Source organism: Odontomachus brunneus, unplaced genomic scaffold (assembly GCF_010583005.1).
Source record: "Odontomachus brunneus isolate Ranch 3 - 2012 unplaced genomic scaffold, Obru_v1 Obru_scaffold_138, whole genome shotgun sequence".
NCBI classification, from domain to species: domain Eukaryota; kingdom Metazoa; phylum Arthropoda; class Insecta; order Hymenoptera; family Formicidae; genus Odontomachus; species Odontomachus brunneus.
The window spans coordinates 247,320-256,922 of record NW_022639588.1 but is presented as its reverse complement, the minus strand read 5'-3'; the positions used below and the strand labels follow the sequence as shown (position 1 = coordinate 256,922).

At 30.9% G+C, this 9,603-nt stretch overlaps 1 protein-coding gene across 13 annotated transcripts in view; it reads left to right on the top strand.

Moving 5' to 3' along the window:
- The window catches only part of LOC116850228 (guanine nucleotide-releasing factor 2), a 366,959-nt gene that overhangs the window by 135,387 nt on the left and 221,969 nt on the right, over positions 1–9,603 (top strand). The window lies entirely within an intron of this gene.

Here is a 9,603-nt window from a genome sequence, read left to right as displayed (position 1 = left end):
ATAGTGGTCTATATACAGTCGCGAACAAAAAGGTTGCCTATAATATTTTAAATTTTTCATGTGAACAATATAATGAAAAATTTATAACGTAAAATATATTAACATATAAAGGAGATATATAAAAAAAATGCAATATATTTTACGCACGTTTTAAATTTTTTAATTCAAATTCCTCCACTGAAAAATTATCTTAAAATCAACAAATATTTTTTTATGGGTGCCATTAACATATTTACTTAAATCTAAATTCTCTTTATTTAAATCAAATATTGTTTACCTGATTTAAGTAAACAATATTTGGTTTAAATAAAGAGAATTTAGATTTAAATAAATAAGTTAATGGTACCCATCAAAGAAATATTTATTGATTTTAAGGTAATTTTTCCCTCAGTGTATGTCAGATTGTTGATTTTATTCAATTGTCTGCTACACGGTAAAAAAACATTTTATACTTGTATTAAAGTCGATACGTGTCGAAATTTTTGTGTTGAATTTTTCACACACTCGTGTGTTTATTTGACACATTACCATTGTGTTATTCCGGCTATTCTTGCGTTAAGTTCACATTCACTATTTCTAAGTGTTAGAATAACATAATAGTGTTATATTTTTGTGTTATTGTTAGTGTCACTTGTTTAAATACTTACCTTATTGAATTAATACAAATATTAATTGAGTAAATTGAGATATGTGAAATGTGTTAAATTTAACGCAAAATCTTTTACAGTTGACTACCATATTATAAAAAAAGATTAATCGGAAGACCTTGTACTGACAAATAAGTTCAAAATTTAGCTCAATGAAGCGATCATAAAAACAAATCAATACATTATTAGTCATTTTATCATCTAATTTATTTCCAACTAGAACTAAAATTATTTGTATTATGCTGTTGAATCAACTTTTTGATAGTTGAAAGAATAACTGTATCATACGTATAACTATGTCTCAATTTCGCTAACCACCCTAATAAATAACATAAATTAATTCCTCTAGTAATTCTGCGTACAAAAATACTGGAATAAAATCATTGAAAAGTAAATATATTAATAACGTATTCTTGATATTAAAAATGCTATTAATGCATCATTAAAATCTTATTTAAAATTATTAAAATACCATTAAATCATCATGTTAGCTAGTCTTATACTTCAAAATAGAATAATTTTTGATACAGATTTTGAATCGATGTCAAATTGTTCGTGAGCACTTTTGGATGTAATATATTATAAATTTCAATTTGTATTAAATCAATATGTTTAAGAGAAATTTTTTATTATTTTTGAGATACGTGCAATATATATCTTTAAGTTTTTGTATAATACACGGAAATTAAAGTGCGCTGAAAGAAATTTGGGTAAAATGAACGAAAATTTTGGGGTTTATGTAAATTTCGTTGCGCAAATTACAGTTGAACCAAATTGTAGAAAAATTGAGCAAAATCAACAATATGACATAAGAATTTAAACTGAAAAATTTAGTTAACATAAATTTGCGCAACGAAATTTACGTAACCCCAAAATTTTCGTTCATTTTACCCAAATTTCTTTCAGCGCACTTTAATTTCCGTGAATTGTACAAAAACTTAAAGATATATATTGCACGTATCTCAAAAATAATAAAAAATTTCTTTTAAACATATTGATTTAATACAAATTGAAATTTATAATATATTACATCCAAAAGTGCTCACGAACAATTTGACATCGATTCAAAATCTGTATCAAAAATTATTCTATTTTGAAGTATAAGACTAGCTAACATGATGATTTAATGGTATTTTAATAATTTTAAATAAGATTTTAATGATGCATTAATAGCATTTTTAATATCAAGAATACGTTATTAATATATTTACTTTTCAATGATTTTATTCCAGTATTTTTGTACGCAGAATTACTAGAGGAATTAATTTATGTTATTTATTAGGGTGGTTAGCGAAATTGAGACATAGTTATACGTATGATACAGTTATTCTTTCAACTATCAAAAAGTTGATTCAACAGCATAATACAAATAATTTTAGTTCTAGTTGGAAATAAATTAGATGATAAAATGACTAATAATGTATTGATTTGTTTTTATGATCGCTTCATTGAGCTAAATTTTGAACTTATTTGTCAGTACAAGGTCTTCCGATTAATCTTTTTTTATAATATGGTAGTCAACTGTAAAAGATTTTGCGTTAAATTTAACACATTTCACATATCTCAATTTACTCAATTAATATTTGTATTAATTCAATAAGGTAAGTATTTAAACAAGTGACACTAACAATAACACAAAAATATAACACTATTATGTTATTCTAACACTTAGAAATAGTGAATGTGAACTTAACGCAAGAATAGCCGGAATAACACAATGGTAATGTGTCAAATAAACACACGAGTGTGTGAAAAATTCAACACAAAAATTTCGACACGTATCGACTTTAATACAAGTATAAAATGTTTTTTTACCGTGTAGCAGACAATTGAATAAAATCAACAATCTGACATACACTGAGGGAAAAATTACCTTAAAATCAATAAATATTTCTTTGATGGGTACCATTAACTTATTTATTTAAATCTAAATTCTCTTTATTTAAACCAAATATTGTTTACTTAAATCAGGTAAACAATATTTGATTTAAATAAAGAGAATTTAGATTTAAGTAAATATGTTAATGGCACCCATAAAAAAATATTTGTTGATTTTAAGATAATTTTTCAGTGGAGGAATTTGAATTAAAAAATTTAAAACGTGCGTAAAATATATTGCATTTTTTTTATATATCTCCTTTATATGTTAATATATTTTACGTTATAAATTTTTCATTATATTGTTCACATGAAAAATTTAAAATATTATAGGCAACCTTTTTGTTCGCGACTGTATATAGACCACTATATTTATTATAATAAATAATAATCTTAACGTTTATAAATAAACAATAATGAAATAATAATAATAGTTTTAACATTTATTGGATTAGAATTTTTCGATCACATGTATCGTGTCTACGTATTTGTTGTTTATCCATAAGAATAGTACCAATACTCCATATATTACTCTGTGTATACGATGATATGCAAAAATATGACGCCATATTAATTTGGAGATTTATGAGATACATATTAACATGATAAATTGATCGAGATGCAAATTGTCACGTTTGAATCGTAAATTATGCTGCTTTGCATTGGAAATGCTGCATGCAGCCGGGATTTCTGCAGCAGATATATTTGATATATTTATTCAGTGTATTTCGTGTTCGTCTGAGTACACACGCCTGGTATTTTTTACCGCGTTAACTGCGATAATTCGCCGGGATTTCATGAATGACGTGACTTTGCTCTGTGTATAGTTGAATATTCGACTTGCCGCGTATACATTGTGCGACGTACTTTTCTTTCACTTGCCGCAAAATACCGCCTTCCCATATAAGGTTTTACAATCGGCCCAGTACTAGACCAATACTGGTTGGCGAAGTTCCAGTACTGGCGCAGCACTGGAAAAACTATTGGCGCAGTATTGGTACCAAAACCGGATGATAACTTTGGTACTGGCAACCGTTGTTAGCCAGTACTTCCCCAGCATTGGCAGTACAATCGGCTCAGTATTTAGACAGGTCGTCAGATTTGTAATACCGCCACAGTACTGCCTTTATAGAAATATCATATTAAGAAATATTGAAAAATTATTAATGATTAAGTACTACCAATTTAGTAATTTAGTAATTTTTGATCAGTATTTAATTTCTGGTAAATAGTGATAATAAAATTACTGTTAAATATTGATAGTAATCAAATATTGAAAATTATTTTGCAAAAATGAAAAATGAGAAAATCATTAATATTACAAAAAAATACATTTATAATTTTTAACTTCCTTATGTCTCATAAACCGCTAGGAACCGAAAATTGTTAACAACACGTTCCAAATTTTCGCGAATCCTCCCTCGATAATTTCGATCCCAAGCGGTAATACCGGTACCATTCATGTCCTGACTGCGTTAAAGTGTTGCTTAACTTGACGATCGAGTGGCACGTGGTGATTCCAATGACTCCAACGATGTTCTTACGATTTATGCTTATATAATGTATTCTTATAATATTTACAATATATTATAACATACCTAGCAAATACCAAATAACAGTTATATAACCTTTATTTAGTGTTTGTTGGATAATTTGTTAATAGATATTGAAGCAATGTAGCAACATTCGATATGCAATGGATATTGATATGATGTAGAGAAGCAGTGATAATTACTTTTAGATTTTTAACAGAATGTTTTAATGATTAATCAAAAAAAAAAGAGATCCAAGGAAATCCAAATCAAACAAATCGAATTACTAAATTTTGAAAGAAACTTTTAAAAAATACTATTTAAAACAATAATGTTGTTTCAACAAATGACATGGTTTCCTTGGACGAAATAAAAGTTTTTTATTTTCATATCATTTAAAAAATGATATTTCGTTTAAGAATATAATATTTTAATGAGACAAAACAAAATTGAACAAGTACGAATATTAAATTTAAAGAAACCTTTTTTCTCCGAAAAATCTGTATAAGAAGTGTAAGACATATGTAATAAAACGAATTCTAGAAAATAATTAATGACTGCTACTAACAAGTATTATTTGCCAGTAATGGCTAAATACTGGCTGACAAAAGTTCGGCCAACAATTGGGTGCCATACGTTGGCCAAGCGTCGGCGTTCGACAATCTTTCATTTGCCAATAATGGCTGAATACTGGCTGACAGAAGTCCGGCCGACGGTTAGCCGCCAAGCGTCGGCCAAGCGTCGGCCAAGCGTTAGCCTTTGTCATTTGCTAGCATTGGGCTAGTACTGACTGACAGAATTCTGGCCGATAGTTGGATGCCATAGCTTCGGCCAAGCGTTGACTTCGTTGTTATTATTGGCGATCCTACACGGGTTCCCACGCTCCGCTCGAAATTCAAAATGTTGGGCGCCAGATGCGGAGCAGGCCGCACCACCTTACCGAATAATTGTCACTAAACAATACTCCAACGCAAAAGATCGCGGAACGAGATCGGTACGGGTCCGGTAGCTTATTTGTGATTTAAGTCGGAGATGGGTCAGGGAGTGAGTCAGATTCGGGAAAACATTCTAAGAAACGATAAGTTTTCCACACGGATAACGTACGAGAGATGTAACTTTTAACATGATGGTTACTTGTGATTATACATGATCTTTTTTTATAATAGAGACCATAATCGATAAATTCCGATATGACACGGACCAATCATGAAAACTCGAGTCGCGGTTCGAATCGCAACTGCGCGTTAACGGTAACGGTCGTCTCACTGACGACCGGACTTCTTCCGTCCACCAACGATTGCACGACACGCTAATCTCGCAACAATCGCACTAATTCTCTGTTGACTATCTTTCACGAACGAAGAGCGGTAACCGGTACGAGAGACATTATCTCTAATTAACGCGAATCGGGATAGGTCATCCGCTTCGACACTTCGATTCGGGCCCAGGCAAGCGCTACGCAACGCGAAAGGGTGTCGAATCCGATTGGTTCGCACCCGCATCAAATTTTGTCGGCTCCCCCTGGGAGGGGGGGAGGGCGGCCACCAAAACACGAGCGATGCCCCGGTGCACAATCCCCGAGTGCGGCAGCTTGTTTCCATCCGTCACCAACGTTAATCTAATCACGAACTTTTTCAATCGGCATTGCGACAAGACACGGATTGGCGTTCTTACACTATCGATGGCCCCGCTGCTGGCCTGGAGTCCTCCGATCAGTCCTTGTCTGCCTAAAGGCCGCTCCTTTGTCGCTCTCCCTCTCGCTCTCGTCCACTCAGTTGGTCTCGTCCGCTCGTTGGTCAATTTCACCCGATGGCGTGGTGTTCAGAACACACGACTTATGCGATACGGTAATACGGGAAGGAGCCTTGCTCGGGTACCTCTAGATAAGGCTGGCCTGCCTTGCACCCCTCCGGTACTCTTTTGTGTTGGAATACTGCCGATCTTTCCGTTTCTGATACGGACGTTTCTTGTGAAGCCAATTGTTTTTTCTTGCTTTGTTCCCTCTTTGTTCCAAGGCCTAGCTGTTGTTGTTCCGTAGCCGGTATGCTACCAAGCACTGGAAAACGAATACAAGATCGACGGCATCCAAGTTCGGAACGACACGATATTCGTTACTGTCGCCAATACTTGAGCGGTAAGGACTCACCCTGGTTCTCTGTGGGGTCTCCCAGAGCGAGAGCACTCTTGTCACATGCTGCGCCTCCCTGTCTCCTCAGCCTCGACCTCCTGTTGCCAGCTTCGGAAGTCGCGAGGACACAGGTATTCGGGACGCACGAATCGCCAATCTAACGCGAAAATCCGAATATTTCCGATAGCTACGCCAATGGTACGACACGTAAACACACCGCTATCGGAAACATAAATATTCAACACGAATTTCTCGCGGCTCAGCTCGAGCGATCATTAAAAAATCGATCTAATTTCTTAACTCGACAACCTAATCCTCTTGTGACGTACAGCTGCACCGTTGCCACGTCCGAATTGAAAAAATAACTTTAATATTTACTAGTCGTATGACTACAAGATTCTTTTAATCAAAAGCATTGCATCTACGTATTTATTTCAATTATTAATTGTTCGAGGAAACAACATTTATAACGTAAAATGTAAAATAACATATAATAAAGATATGTAATAAGTAATATATGGAGTATTGGCACTATTCCTTTAGATAAACAACAAATACGTAGACATGATACGTGTGATCGACAAATTCTGGTCTAATAAATGTTAAGGTTATTATTATTATTTCATTATTGTTTATTTATAAATGTTAAGATTATTATTTATTATAATAAATATACTGGTCTATATACAGTCGTGAACAAAAAGTTGTCTGTAATGATATCTCAAATTTTTTATGTGAACAATACAATAAAAAATTTAAAATGTAAAATATATTAATATATAAAGAAGATATATATATAAAAAATATAAAAAATGCAATATATTTGACGCGCATTTTAAATTTTTTAGTTCAAATTCCTATGTCAGTTTGTTGATTTTATTCAATTTTTCTTCAATTTGGCTCGACTTGTACAAAAAAATTTGTATACTGAAAAAAAAATGTTATTGGAATAAAAAAAAGTGAATTGATTTAATAGAATGGTGTTATTGCGAGCTGCCACAAATATATTTAATTCATTAAATAACATACACAATTGATCTTAATTTTAAATATGTATATCGAAAGAACTACGTATAAGTTTCAATTAATGGTAAATAGTATTGTATTAAATACATTTCAGATTGTATCAACGCTGCTGAGTTGAGAATTGGCTTACATTGTAATTATAATAATATAACAATTAAATATTAATAATAAGTGTAATTATTGCAATTGCATTTAAATATAAATCTTGTGCAAATTATATTATTTTAATTGAATATAATTTTAATAAATTAAATATATAATTAAATAGATAAGTTGTATATTTGATTAGTTTACGTGTATAATTGAATCAACCGTTGATTTTTGCCCCGAAACTAAAGACGTGATTGTTTTGAAAGCATTTTTATTTGAAATGTACTCATTTGTTTTTAAAGTAAACACCAAAGTATTTTCATGAATCATTCAAAGAAAGTTGCAGTACATCTACTTATATAAAACAAAAATATGTTTTATTTAATTAAATATATTATCTATTTGTTTAACTATATTATGTAATGTACAAAATATGCATTTTGTTGAAATATATTAATATTTGAATGAAACATTGATGCTTACCGTACTAATAAGAAAGTAGTTATTGGAACTTCTTAAAGTATTCATTTTGAATAACTTATGGAAACAACAGATATATACTTTATAAATTTTTTTGTATATAATATGTATTACTTTTTTCTAATAGAAACTACTATTCGTAAATGTCACAGCGTTTGCTGATCTTATACTTTGAAAATTTTAGATTACTTGATTCCAATGTTACATCACACTTAAAAATTCTCACTGATACTGGTGGGACTCGAATTTGAACACTCTGAGAGACACTCTGGATTATGAGTCTGTTGCTTTAGGCACTACATCACTTCTTCGATCGATATAAACGTCTTACATTTTGTCTATATCTGTTGTAATTAACATATAAGTTAATATTAATATTAAATATTACTTGTTAAGTAATATTTAATAATATTATTAATATTTATTAATATTAAATATTAGTAATTTTTTAATAATATTATTTAATAAAATGATTTCATAATATAAATTATATTTTTTGTACTCTTATTGTTAATTTAACCTTTAGCTAATGAGGTGAGGTTAGCTAATACGCATACTTAAAATGCATCAAGCGCATATGTAATTAATATAAAACCATTTTTATTTCCTTTGGTTAACTAATGGTAAAAATGCCGAATAGGGGACCACCCTCCAACGGTCTTGATGTTGACATATATTATAGAACTAACACTCCTCATTCATAATCAAAAAATTTTAGCCGTCGCTCATTATTTATTAAAAAATTATTAATAAAAGAAATCTCATGAATAGAATGTTAATATCACGTATCATCATCGTAATATCATATAGGTATTCGATAAGGTGACATTTGCTAAATTCGTGATATATACAAATACATTCATTGTATTCCGAAATCTATGTCTTTGTTTTGATTTCTGTTGTTATATATGTAAGACATACTTAATATGTTTAGCTTATGGCTACTACTCGTAGTTGCTATCTTGTCGTGTAGCTAGTTAGTCGTTCTAACATCAAGATAGTTTTGCGAACTTGAAACATGCATTTATATGAATTTATTCATATAACTTACGATTTCGAGACTTTATATAACTTTTTGTGTACGAAGAAAGTTGTTCGTAGTGATATAGTGTGTGAAAAATTATTAGAAATAGATGTTGTTTCTGAAAATAGTGTTTTACATTGTACAAACAAATATTACAAAGTTGTTAAAGGTCGGAAGCGGCAGAGATTATTATGTAACTTTAAAATTAGCATATTTCATGGAACGTGGTTTGAACGTACGCATATGAAACTGAGCAAAATATGCCGTTTTATCGGATATTTTCTAATGATGCAACCATCACGACATAGATTTTTAATGAATGAATTGGAAATGGATGACTATACTGTTGTTAATTGGACAAATTTTTGTCGGGAAGTAAGTTATAAAGTGTTTACATAACTAATTTACATTTAATACGAAGTAATTAATTGTGTTTATTTACTAAATTCTCTTTAGATACTTCAAGAATGGGTCGAAAATAGACAAAAGTCAATCGGTGGAAGAGGTAAAATTGTAGAGCTAGATGAAGCTAAAGTAGGTAAAAGAAAATATAACACCGGACGCATTATTAGAGGACAATGGGTTTTCGGTGGTATCGAACGCGACACTAACAAAGTTTTTATTTTGCCTGTTCGGAACCGATGTGCCGATACTCTGTTACCAATTATCGAGAAATATATTGAACCTGGCTCCATTATACATACAGATAAGTGGCGTGCTTATGATAGTTTACGAAATAATGCAAATTATACACATTATACAGTGAATCATTCAAATAATTTTGTTGATCCACAAAAT